This window comes from Alligator sinensis, unplaced genomic scaffold (genome assembly GCF_000455745.1).
Source record: "Alligator sinensis unplaced genomic scaffold, ASM45574v1 scaffold379_1, whole genome shotgun sequence".
Lineage (NCBI taxonomy): Eukaryota > Metazoa > Chordata > Crocodylia > Alligatoridae > Alligator > Alligator sinensis.
The window spans coordinates 223,517-234,034 of NW_005842001.1; the positions used below are offsets into that span (position 1 = coordinate 223,517).

General features: G+C 44.2%; 1 protein-coding gene across 1 annotated transcript in view; it reads right to left on the reverse strand.

The window, feature by feature from the left end:
* Positions 1–10,518, reverse strand: part of NAALADL2 (N-acetylated alpha-linked acidic dipeptidase like 2) — a gene marked incomplete at its 3' end in the record, with an annotated part of 376,100 nt that overhangs the window by 200,332 nt on the left and 165,250 nt on the right. The gene's annotated exons all lie outside the window — the stretch shown is intronic.

The window sequence follows — 10,518 nt, forward strand, 5'->3', positions numbered from 1 at the left end:
GGGGGGGGGAGGGAAATATCAGTGTTTGCTCCAGTGTGCATGACAAATATTTAAAATTCTGCAGATCCAGTTTCTGTCTTCCCAAAAGGTCCAAGAGAACTGTGCATGCATACCTGAAGGGAGAATTAGGTTCGCAATACTTCATTCTGTGTGTAAAACTTAAATATACTGATCAGAAGCATTTGAGAGTCAGCGTTTCCAGTGTTCAGAGGCACCATAAGGCCCCTGAATGGAATTCTGGCCTCTAATGCAATCATACAGGCTAAGGACAGATGTTACACACAAACCGGTTTACCTAATCAGAAACCAGTTTAAACCTGTAACGGAAACAGACATTCAATGTATATAAACCGGTTTCAAAATGACCGAAACAGGTTTAAGATAGATCTGGATAAATGCAGGATCAAACTTAATTGATTTAGGTTAAACCAGTCTATCAAATTTCTGTCCCAGATCCCCTCCAGATTCAAGTTAACTCATAGTCCCCCAATATCCCAGAACGCATTGCACCTCCGCCACAAACCCTGCCTCGCAGGACGGGCAGACTAGCCTTGGTCCCTGCTGCCTGCTCCAGCCAAGGAAGGTCACCCCCACCCCTGGGCTGTCATGCAGCCAAGGCAGTGAAGCCTCTGTTGTTCAGCCCTGGTCCAGGCTGTGCCTGTCCGCCTGGCAGGACAGCTGGAGTGGAGAAGGGGGAACAGAAACTCTTCCAGCTCAGGCCTAATCCCTAACATATGAGGCTTTCCCCTGGAGCCCACAAAAGTCACCGACATGCAGGTGGGAGGGAGGGGGAAGCAGTCCTTCCAGTCCGGGGCCAGCCCAGATCGCTGTGCCTGAGAGGGGGTCCCCCGTAGCAGGCAGGGTTCCCCAAGCCCTGCAGCCAGTGCAGAGAGGCAGTACCCACCTCCCACCCTTCAGCATGGTCCAGCTTAGCCCCACCCCCAAAGGCGCTGGGGGAACAGTCCCTCTAGCCTGGGGCTGAGCTGGTACTCCACAACAGCCTACATGGGAGGGATCCCCAAGCCACAGCAGGGTTCTCCTGTCTTGAGCAGGCTCCCCTGAGCACCGCTGCTGATATAGAGGGGAATAACCTCCCCCCCCTCCAATTCCTCAGCATGGTCCAGTGCCACCTTTGCCACACCACTGGGTGTGGGGGAGGGGGGCGGGGGATAGTCCCTCCAGCCTACGGTTGAGCCAGCACCTCACATAGAGGGATCCCACCACCTCAGGGGGTATTCCCGTTCCCCCCCACTCCCCAAGACCTGATGCCAGTGCAGAGGGGTAATTTCCCCCTCGAACTCTGGGGGTTGGACTCAATGATCTTCCGAGGTCCCTTCCAGCCCTAATGTCTATAAAATCTATGAAACTCTCCCATGTGGTCTAGTGATGGCTTAGACCTGCTCCTACAGGTGCTGGTGTGGGGGGAAGGTGGAGGGAGATAAGACTCCCTCCAGCCTAAGGCCAAGCTGGCACTGGACTGCACTGAGGGATGGTAGGGGACAGATTACCCCTCTGCATCAACCACAGGACTTGGGGGGACCCTGGCCAAGGTGGGGGAAACCTCCCAGAGGTACAGGGATCCCCCACATGTGGACTGATGCTCAGTGCTGGCTGGACCCTGAGCTGGAGGGACTGTTCCCCGCCCTGGGCTGCCGGGGGCAAGTGCTCGGCAGCCAGTTAAGGATGGGTCCAGCTTGGCTGCATTCGGGTGCCCTCAGCAGTGGTCAGCAGGCTAGAAGGTGTGCTCTAGTGCCCCATGGCTTCTGGTCTGGGCTACTGCAGGCATCTGGCTGCCTTTCCAATTCAAAAGTGAACATCAGTTCATTCATTATCGGTCTATTCTATGCAGTTCAGAGAAACCTGTGAAGATTGAATTGATTAAGCCCCGGGCTTTTTGACTATCTGTACTTAGTCTCAATGTCAATTCTCCATTTAGTTTCAAAGAATAAGCATCATTTAATGGCATAATATATTAGAGGGATATAGAAAACATTCCAGTACTGACAAGGGAACTTTCCTTTAATTTGAACAATATTTTATGCCTTTGATATCTATAATTCTTTAATAGAGGAGTAATCCAATGAATACCCCCCACCCCAAATAGTTATAAAATAAATATGTATAAATGTCCTTCAAAATCATTTTGGAGCCATCAATGGTTTCACATGTTCATTTTTGTACAGAGATTTCATCTTACTTGCTATCTAAATAATGCTACTATGATGTATACATACAATAACTTTAATGGTCTGACTTCAAAAGTAGAACGTTGGATTAAGAATGAAATTTCAGTCAAGGCAACACTTTATTGTACTTGCACGTCAATAAAGGGCTGCCGTTTGGATCAAGTGATCTATAACTTAGACGTATTTAAATGCAGAGTTTCTGAATGACTGATAAATTTGCTTAGAAACTGTCCTGGCTGCTTTGCTCCAGTTACTTTTTTTCCAATTTAATAAAGCAAAATCATTGCTAAGTTGGTATTCTTACCTAAACCATTTATTTAATATTAAAGCATCTCTGTGGCACTTCTAGATGTTTCCACTGCAGCATGAGCCTTCTAAGTGGAACTCTGACCTCTAATACAAACATTCAAAGTCAATTCTCTACAAATCATTTTTAAACTGACTGCAGTGATGAGGCTCAGTTTTCATCCATACTTTGACAATAGACATTCCATCACACGAGCATCAGCAATTTAACGCTTTTCAAACATCAGAGAGACCCATCAATTAGAATGAAATGCAGATACACATATTAACTCCTCACAGTGATGGATATCTGACTGACATCCATACTACTACTTTCTCCCTCTTGTTACCCATAGATATATTTTCTTTATGTAAGTAAAAAAAAAGCATTTCCAGAAAGCATTTTTGAGGTCACATATTGGATGAACCTACTTTGCATCGCAAGATAGAAATTTAGTTTATGCTTTCCAAACATTTATTTATTTTGTAATGGGAATAAAGAAGACATGCATCGATACATTGAAACAACCTGTTGTACATTTTTTTAAGTGCATCGTACTCTGTACAATACCCGATTTACAAATCCATTCCCCTCCACTGCATCTGCCATTTATTTAAATGTCTCAACATCAAGCAGGCTTGCAACAGCCAATGGAATACCCACTTCAGATACACAGCAATAAGTGCTAAGCCACTACACGCATTTTCCACCCAAATGCACCAGTCCTAATCGGGGGGGGGGGGGGGGGGGAATGAAAACTCCCCATATGCCTACACTGGAAGCAAGTAAAAAAGTATCACTGTAAACTGTCAAAGTTACAGGAAGAATAGCAGACATGAGACTACTCAGAGAATTAGCTTCAGAAAGTCCACAGCAAGCCTTTCTGTTAGGATTTTAAAAGACAGGAAGATATTTAAATGATCTTAAGACCATCTCTGAAAGGAATTCAAAGTCTTGCCACCTTCCAAGGGTTGAAACTCCATTGCTAGTTTTACTTGATGCCACTGTCATATCTTTATTTTTCACTAGTACTTCTCAATCACTAGGCTATTCTTCAGTCAATCACTGCAAGGAAATATACAGGTTGCATAGCTTCATCTACTTGGAATATAATCCTGAAAAGCCTTCCACATGTGATTTAAGTTTAGGTAGGCAGCTGGTTGCAGTTTGCTTATCAGCAGACTGAAACAGTTTTAAAATCAGAACAAAGTGCACCTAAATGAAGGCCCTAAAACCTACATTTAAATACATTTCTAATAGAAACTGACAACATTCAGAGCTGATCATGTCTGCCTTAACTGTTAAAGACCCGCTGGGGGTGAGCTGTACTTCATTAACAAGGACATGATAAACTGGTTCTTAAGCCTGTTGCCAGTTCTCCTAGAAGAGTTATAGGCTTGATCCTGCAAGCTGCTGAGCAATGTGACACCTTTCCCTGGCAAAACATTTAGTTATGAGATTATGCATATGTTTTGGTGCCTCACAAACCGAAAACCAAACTGTCAACCAAGCAACGTAACGGGGGGATGGAAGGGGGCACAAAAATAGAAGCAATGGCCACAGCCGGCCTGGCTGCTGCCATCACTTAGGCACAAAAACTGCCTTGTTATACCCTTACTGCCAGCCTCTTTGCAAGATTAAGCAATAAGGCCATGATCCTGTGGAGACTCAGACACCCTCTACATGTGCAGGTAAAGGCACGATGGGATCTAATGCACAATCCACACAATCGCACCTCCTGCCATGCCATGCGATTGTTGTATTGAGCATTAGATCTCATCACACCTTAGCACTGGCACAGGGGGAGACCTGTCGCAGGCTCCCCATGCACCAGAAAGCAAGCTCCTGTGGCTGGGAGCTTCTCAACTGAGGGGACTCCCAGTCACAGGAGTGTCCCACGTACGCTAAGGGCTGGGGAACCATGGCAGCCATGATCCCTAGGACTTGGGGGTGCGTTAAACCCCCAGGCCCTGTGGATTGTAGCTGCCTCAATCCTTAGGGCCCAGGGGTTTCACCCCCGACCCCGCTCCAAGTCCTAGCAAATGTGGCTGCCTCAATCCCCAGGGTTCAGGGGTTTTCACCCCCGAGCCTGACAGGTCATGGCTGCCTTGAGCCCTAGGGCTTGGGGCTTTCATGCTGGGCATGGTGCTGCACCATTGCAGTTGGGAGCCCCATCAGCTGAAAGGGCTCCTAGCCACAACGGAGATCCTACTACATGTGCAAATTAAAGCCCAACAGCAACCAGCTATAAAGTTAGTATACATTTTTGAGGTCTAACTTTACAGCTGGTTGAAGTTTTTTATCATGTTACAGCTATTTCAATGTGTAGCTGGTCTTAAGGTAACTGCGCAATGCACTGGTCAATTGTGAAATACCTCTAAATGTGTCGAGAGGGCCTTATATCTTTGTACTTAATTCTATGCAATGGGTTTTCTAATGAGACTCATAGGGCACATCGCCACAAGCCTGCACATACAGGACAAATCGTGGCATAGCTTTGAGGCGCTGCAAACTGCATGCGTGCGCTCATGGGGATGTGCCCATAGTGTTCTTCTAGTGGATTTGGGCTTGGGTTGCATGACAAGTATAAAACTATCATCCTTAAAAGGTAGCATTTAGTAAGAGCTGGCAAACACGACTTTTGAAACTCCCATTTTTATTGATTTCTCTTATACATTGATTTGAATATATTTTTTTTGTGTGCCTATGTTCCTTTGAAAATAAACCCAGTCATTATAGGCAATTTTAAGATACATATTTTTCACTCTAGAGCTATTCTGGTCATTTTAAAGGCCATTTAAAAAATGTCAGCATTTCCCAGCAATTCCTACAATATCACCCTCCAAGTGGAATAGGAAATAATAGCAGAATTTCAGCTCCTGTGGTGGGGCAACTGCTCATAACTACTGGCTTTTTAATGGTAACCACTGTACATTGGCAGCATGCAAGTACCCTATGCATTTATGACATTTTAAAAGGTATGTTATTGCTCAGTGAAATGTATATTAATAAAGGTCACTTAAATATGTACTTAACCACACCATATAAAGACTCTTATGAAATTTTTTCAAATGGTTGTTACTCTGCATGAGCACAGCCACTTTTTAAAGTTTAATCTCTCAGCTATTTTACTTTTCTCCCCTCAAATTACCACAGCTAGTTAGATTAACTGAAATTCAAAATTCAACTTGGTTTTAAAAACCCTAGCCTACGCCCCTCATACAAATTCATTGTTGGAGTAAACAGGCATAACTCCAGTTATATTCTAGCAGAGCCCAGAGTCCCCAGCCAAGACCAAGGCTCATTATGACTTTACCTTTGCCAACTGTAATTTTAATAACTAGTCTTTTTCTAGTTTCAGTTCATGTCCTAAGTGGTTATGGAAGATAACTTCATTTCAGAGATTATACATGAGACTATAGAGAACATTCAAATATATTGAAAGGTAGAAATAAGGAGGGGGAAAAGAAAATAGTACAAAGATGCTGACATAATATGCTTAGGCACCAAGGATATTAGTAGATTGTAAGGCCCAAGAAAGGTCTATTACGATCTCTTAGTTTGAACTCCTGCATAATATAGACAATCATGTGTACTTCCATGAATACCTGCCCTCCCATTAAAGATCCCAAGAGAAAACCACCACCTATCTTGGCAAGTTGCTCCAATGGCTATTTACTCTCACCATTAAAAATGTCCCCCATTGTGATTTTTTAAATATTTTTATAAGGGATCTGAGCCTGAGCCTGCATGATGTGAACATCAAAAGCTATCCTAAAAATGCAGCTGAATATTCCCCTAATACACAGTAGCCCAAGATCCTTTAAAGTTTACGTTCATATGCAACTGCATTTCACTGTGGGAATAAGTTGTAATGGTTAGACACCAGATTACTACTATTTTCCTTGGCAACTAACTACATTACTTCTTGCACAACTGCCGTGTCGGAGCCACAATCCCTGACTCTGGGCTGTGGATATTTAGCAAGAAACGCCCCAAGCTTCCCATTGCCATACCATTGTCTGGCAATCTTAGATCCCGCAACAGTGAGATCTTTGACAAAAGCTTCCAGATTTAGACTGATGCTACTAACTGTTTCTGCGACAAGTTATGTACAGCCCTATACACCATAAATAGTTGCGAGATCAGTAGTGGGCTCACTCACAGGAAAGGGTTGCAATGCTTAACACTTCCTCGATGATATACAGAAGATTGGAATTTAAAAAAAAGCCATTTAGAGAAGGGATGTCAAACATGGTCCATGGCCTGCATCCAGCCCAGGGAGCCATATGATTTGCTCTGTGGATGGTTGGTCTGACCCCATGCACCAGCCCTGGCCCTGCATCCTGCAGGCAGCAGAGAGATCAGTCCGGGATGCCACATGTAGCCCATACCCAAGGCTTCCTGTGCTACATGCAGCACCAGTCCAGCCCACGCTCACTGGACCACACAGAGCCCTAAGACCAGTGTGTGCTGCATGTGGGACTAGACTGGCTGCATACCCTGCAGGCAGCAGAGGGGTCAGTCTGGGGTGCACATTGCATGCAGCAGCCTGCTGGACTGACCGCAGATTGACTCCATGTACTTCAGCCCACGGTGGGGTGCACATGTCCTGTGCTGGCCTTGGCATAGCAAATGCAGCATATGGGCTGGACCTGGTGCCACAGGTGCTGCACAGGGTGTCAGTCTCAATTTAGCCCTCAGACCAGCCCAGTAACCAGATGAGTTTGACACCCGATTTAAAGTATCCTACTACTGAGAAATCAGCCTTTACCAATGAATGTCCACACGAGGGTTCTAGAGCACTTCCCTTTCAGTTTGCAATAAGAAATAGCTGCAATGCTTGGCAAATCTCATCTTAAGGGTGTTTTTTAGTCCTTATTTTTCCTCTGTCTCAGTTTATCCGAAGTGTTTTTGCTTTAACTCCCTGTAATAATTGTGTGTCTAGGCAACCCCCAAAAACTGAAATAATGTCATCTGTTTAAAGGGCAAATGGCTGCACCTGTTCTCAAAATCAAAATACGCACACGTCTTTAAAAACGGTATGACAACAATTCATTGCTCTATCAAATCAGTTGATGCCAAGTTTCAGTCCTAGCCAGATTTGTTTGCTAGAGTTATAAATCCCTGAAGCTAGAGGTTTGCAGAGGAAGTGGTAATAACCTTGACAATAGCAGTGCAAACAACAATGCTACACTGCACAGTAATTCAGATAATTGTGTGTTATTTCCATCATCTCGTCCTTAATTTTTCATGATAATGATTTTTTTTCCCTTACTTTCTTTTGTGAAATGGCCTTGGCAATTGTTTTAGTTACAGTAGGAACATTAACAGTCCTTTATTTAATTGTCAGTCTGCATGTTGACCAGATAAAAACAAATGACAATAATTATTTGTTGTTCATGCTTCACTAGCTGAATAAACAATATATACACAATAGGAAAAAATGTGTACCATTGTAGCAGCAGGCATTAGACTTAAGAGAAAGAACTCATGCAGAGCAGAGCTAATTGTAAAACTGAATTTATCTTTTGGTATAAAACTACCATACATTTTCTGGCATTTAAAAGTGGAAGTAGAATCTTTAACAACTCAATAGCACATCTAGTATTATTTTATTACCGTATTGTCAAGAGCCGTTATTTGGGATGCGGCACCATCTTGTAGCTTACTCATGTAACTAAAAGGCAAGGACAGACCTCCACAAAACACCTTGAAAGCAGCAACTAGTGTATAGTTTCATTTGTGGGGAGGCAAGATGAAGAGACGGTCAAATAGCAACCTTGAAGTCAACCTGGAGAGTCTGGTTAATGCACACATGCCATTCGGTGTCCACTCATCCACTACATGAAGAGCTCAGAGTCCTGTATCCAAAGACATGACGCAAGTCAAACACACAGTGTTACCCTTAACCACGCATTTCCTTCTTTTGAGTTTCAGCTTTAACATCAGCATCCACCTTTAGCCTCTGGACAATACTTCCAAGGAAACACAAAATAAAAAGACTTCATCGCAGCTGGACATAGTTCTCACTCACTACTGAGGTTATTCATACATCGGATTCTGGGGTTCAGCTTTCAGATCCCACTGCTTCTCCCCCTCAGGCACACCCTTTGCATAAGCCTGAATTAAACCACCATTGGGATCCACATAAACCCAAAAGGCTCAGCACTGAACTTGCCAGCCTTCCCTCCAAAAGGGTTTTTATGTAGACTCCTTCCCTGCAGTCTGCAAATAAGCCAGGTGTCTCCTTTTGCTCCTTTTCACAGGCCTGACACAGGTGCAGGGAGTGGGGCTGATTGAACTCACTGCAGCCTCTTAACTCTTTCCACCCTGTGTAGGGTTTGCATACCATATCACAGGCTCTTGTGAGGTTGGTATGTCCTGTAATATACAAAAACATCCAGGCAATTTTTAAAATATTTACTGTGTGTACAAGTGGGGGAAAAATATTAGTTATTCAAATGTTTCCCTCCTCCCCCTCAAAAAGTCAACTGATTATGGGTTACAAAATGTTCTAATATCTTCCCACATGCATTTTTTTTTCTCTTCAAATGCAAACTGTTTCGGAATAACACACCACATCTTTCTTCCCCAATGGCCTGAGGTTTTAAAGATCCAATCAGTTACTTATTTGTTCAAGAAATAAATCATTGCTGGGGTGAAGGTCTTGTATGCCAGATTTATCACTGAGCTTGATATAAAAATAAAATCACTACAAATGGGGCTTAATTTGAAAATGCTGACTCTGCTTGAGCTGCAGGAGCAAGCTAAAGCATAACTTGCTCTTACTAGGTCAAAGTAAGTACTGCACAGGACTCCTTTGTGCTCCTTTCCCCCCCTTCCGTGCTAATATTTGTGTAGGAGAATTTTCAGTCCATTTTTTCTGGTGACCTCTTTGCTGTTTGATTCCTACAATTGAATTATTCAGACTCACTCATCTGAAAGTCATTATTAAAAATAAGTTAGCTTAAGGCTACAAATCCTGCACTTGCATTCCAGTATATATAAACTGTGCCATCTTACAGATCTAAAATGCTAAAAGAGTTGTGAAATAATTTAGGAGCCCACATCCCATTTTGAAAAGCGATTTAAACATTTTGACTGAAGAGGTGCTTCTCTGTATTCATGTATAAGTAGTCTATTTTGACCTGAATGCTAGGATTTTCCCTGTATGACCATATTGGCTTAGCGTAATAGCAGGCTGGAAAGAAAACAAGCACTAAAAATAAATCACCGCACAACAAATGTTTGATAACTGTTATGGAACAATGGACAAAGCCATAGGCTCTAAAGAGCCTCGTTCCACTTCCTGAAAGCCAAAGATCCTGGGTTTAAATATAATATGGAGGACTGAAATCCTGGAAAAAGAGAAGAACTAAGAAACCCTGGATGGATTAGAGACAGACAGACAAAAAGGGAGAATTTTTCTCTTTCTAGAGCATAGGCAGTAGGGCAGTGCAAAGTTTCAGGTGCTGACAGGATTTGGAGGAGATTTGGCCTGATTTGGCAGATGAATCTCTGAATCCAAATCCAATCAGGAGACCTATAAAATGGTCCGAATTGATTCAAAGCTCTCCAAATCAATTTGGAAAAGATTTGGAGAGCTTTGGAAATTCAGGCAGTCTCCACTCGCCGTCGCAAGGAGCTGGACCTGGACTCCATGCCAGTAAGTAGGGGGTGGGGGAGGGGAGGATGGAAGAGGGGACCATGAGGGGACCTCTGCCAGGCCCCATCCTCTGCCTGCTCCCTCAGCTCCCCTGAGTGCCCCCTGACCCCTGCCCGCTCTCCCAGCCCACCCATGGCTACCCCACCTGGCCCCAGCTCTGTTCTTTAAAAACAAAACAAAACCAAAAAAACCGCCACTCACTAGCTCCTGCCAGATGAGGGGGTGATCCCCACGGCCTCATACTGCCCCACGCTGTATGGGGGGCTCTGCCATGAACCCCCATCCCCCGCCTGCTCTCCCAGCCCCCTCAATGGCTGCCCTGCCCTGCCCAGCACCCCGCCTCAAAAAGCCCCGCACTCACCAGCTGCTGCCAGGGG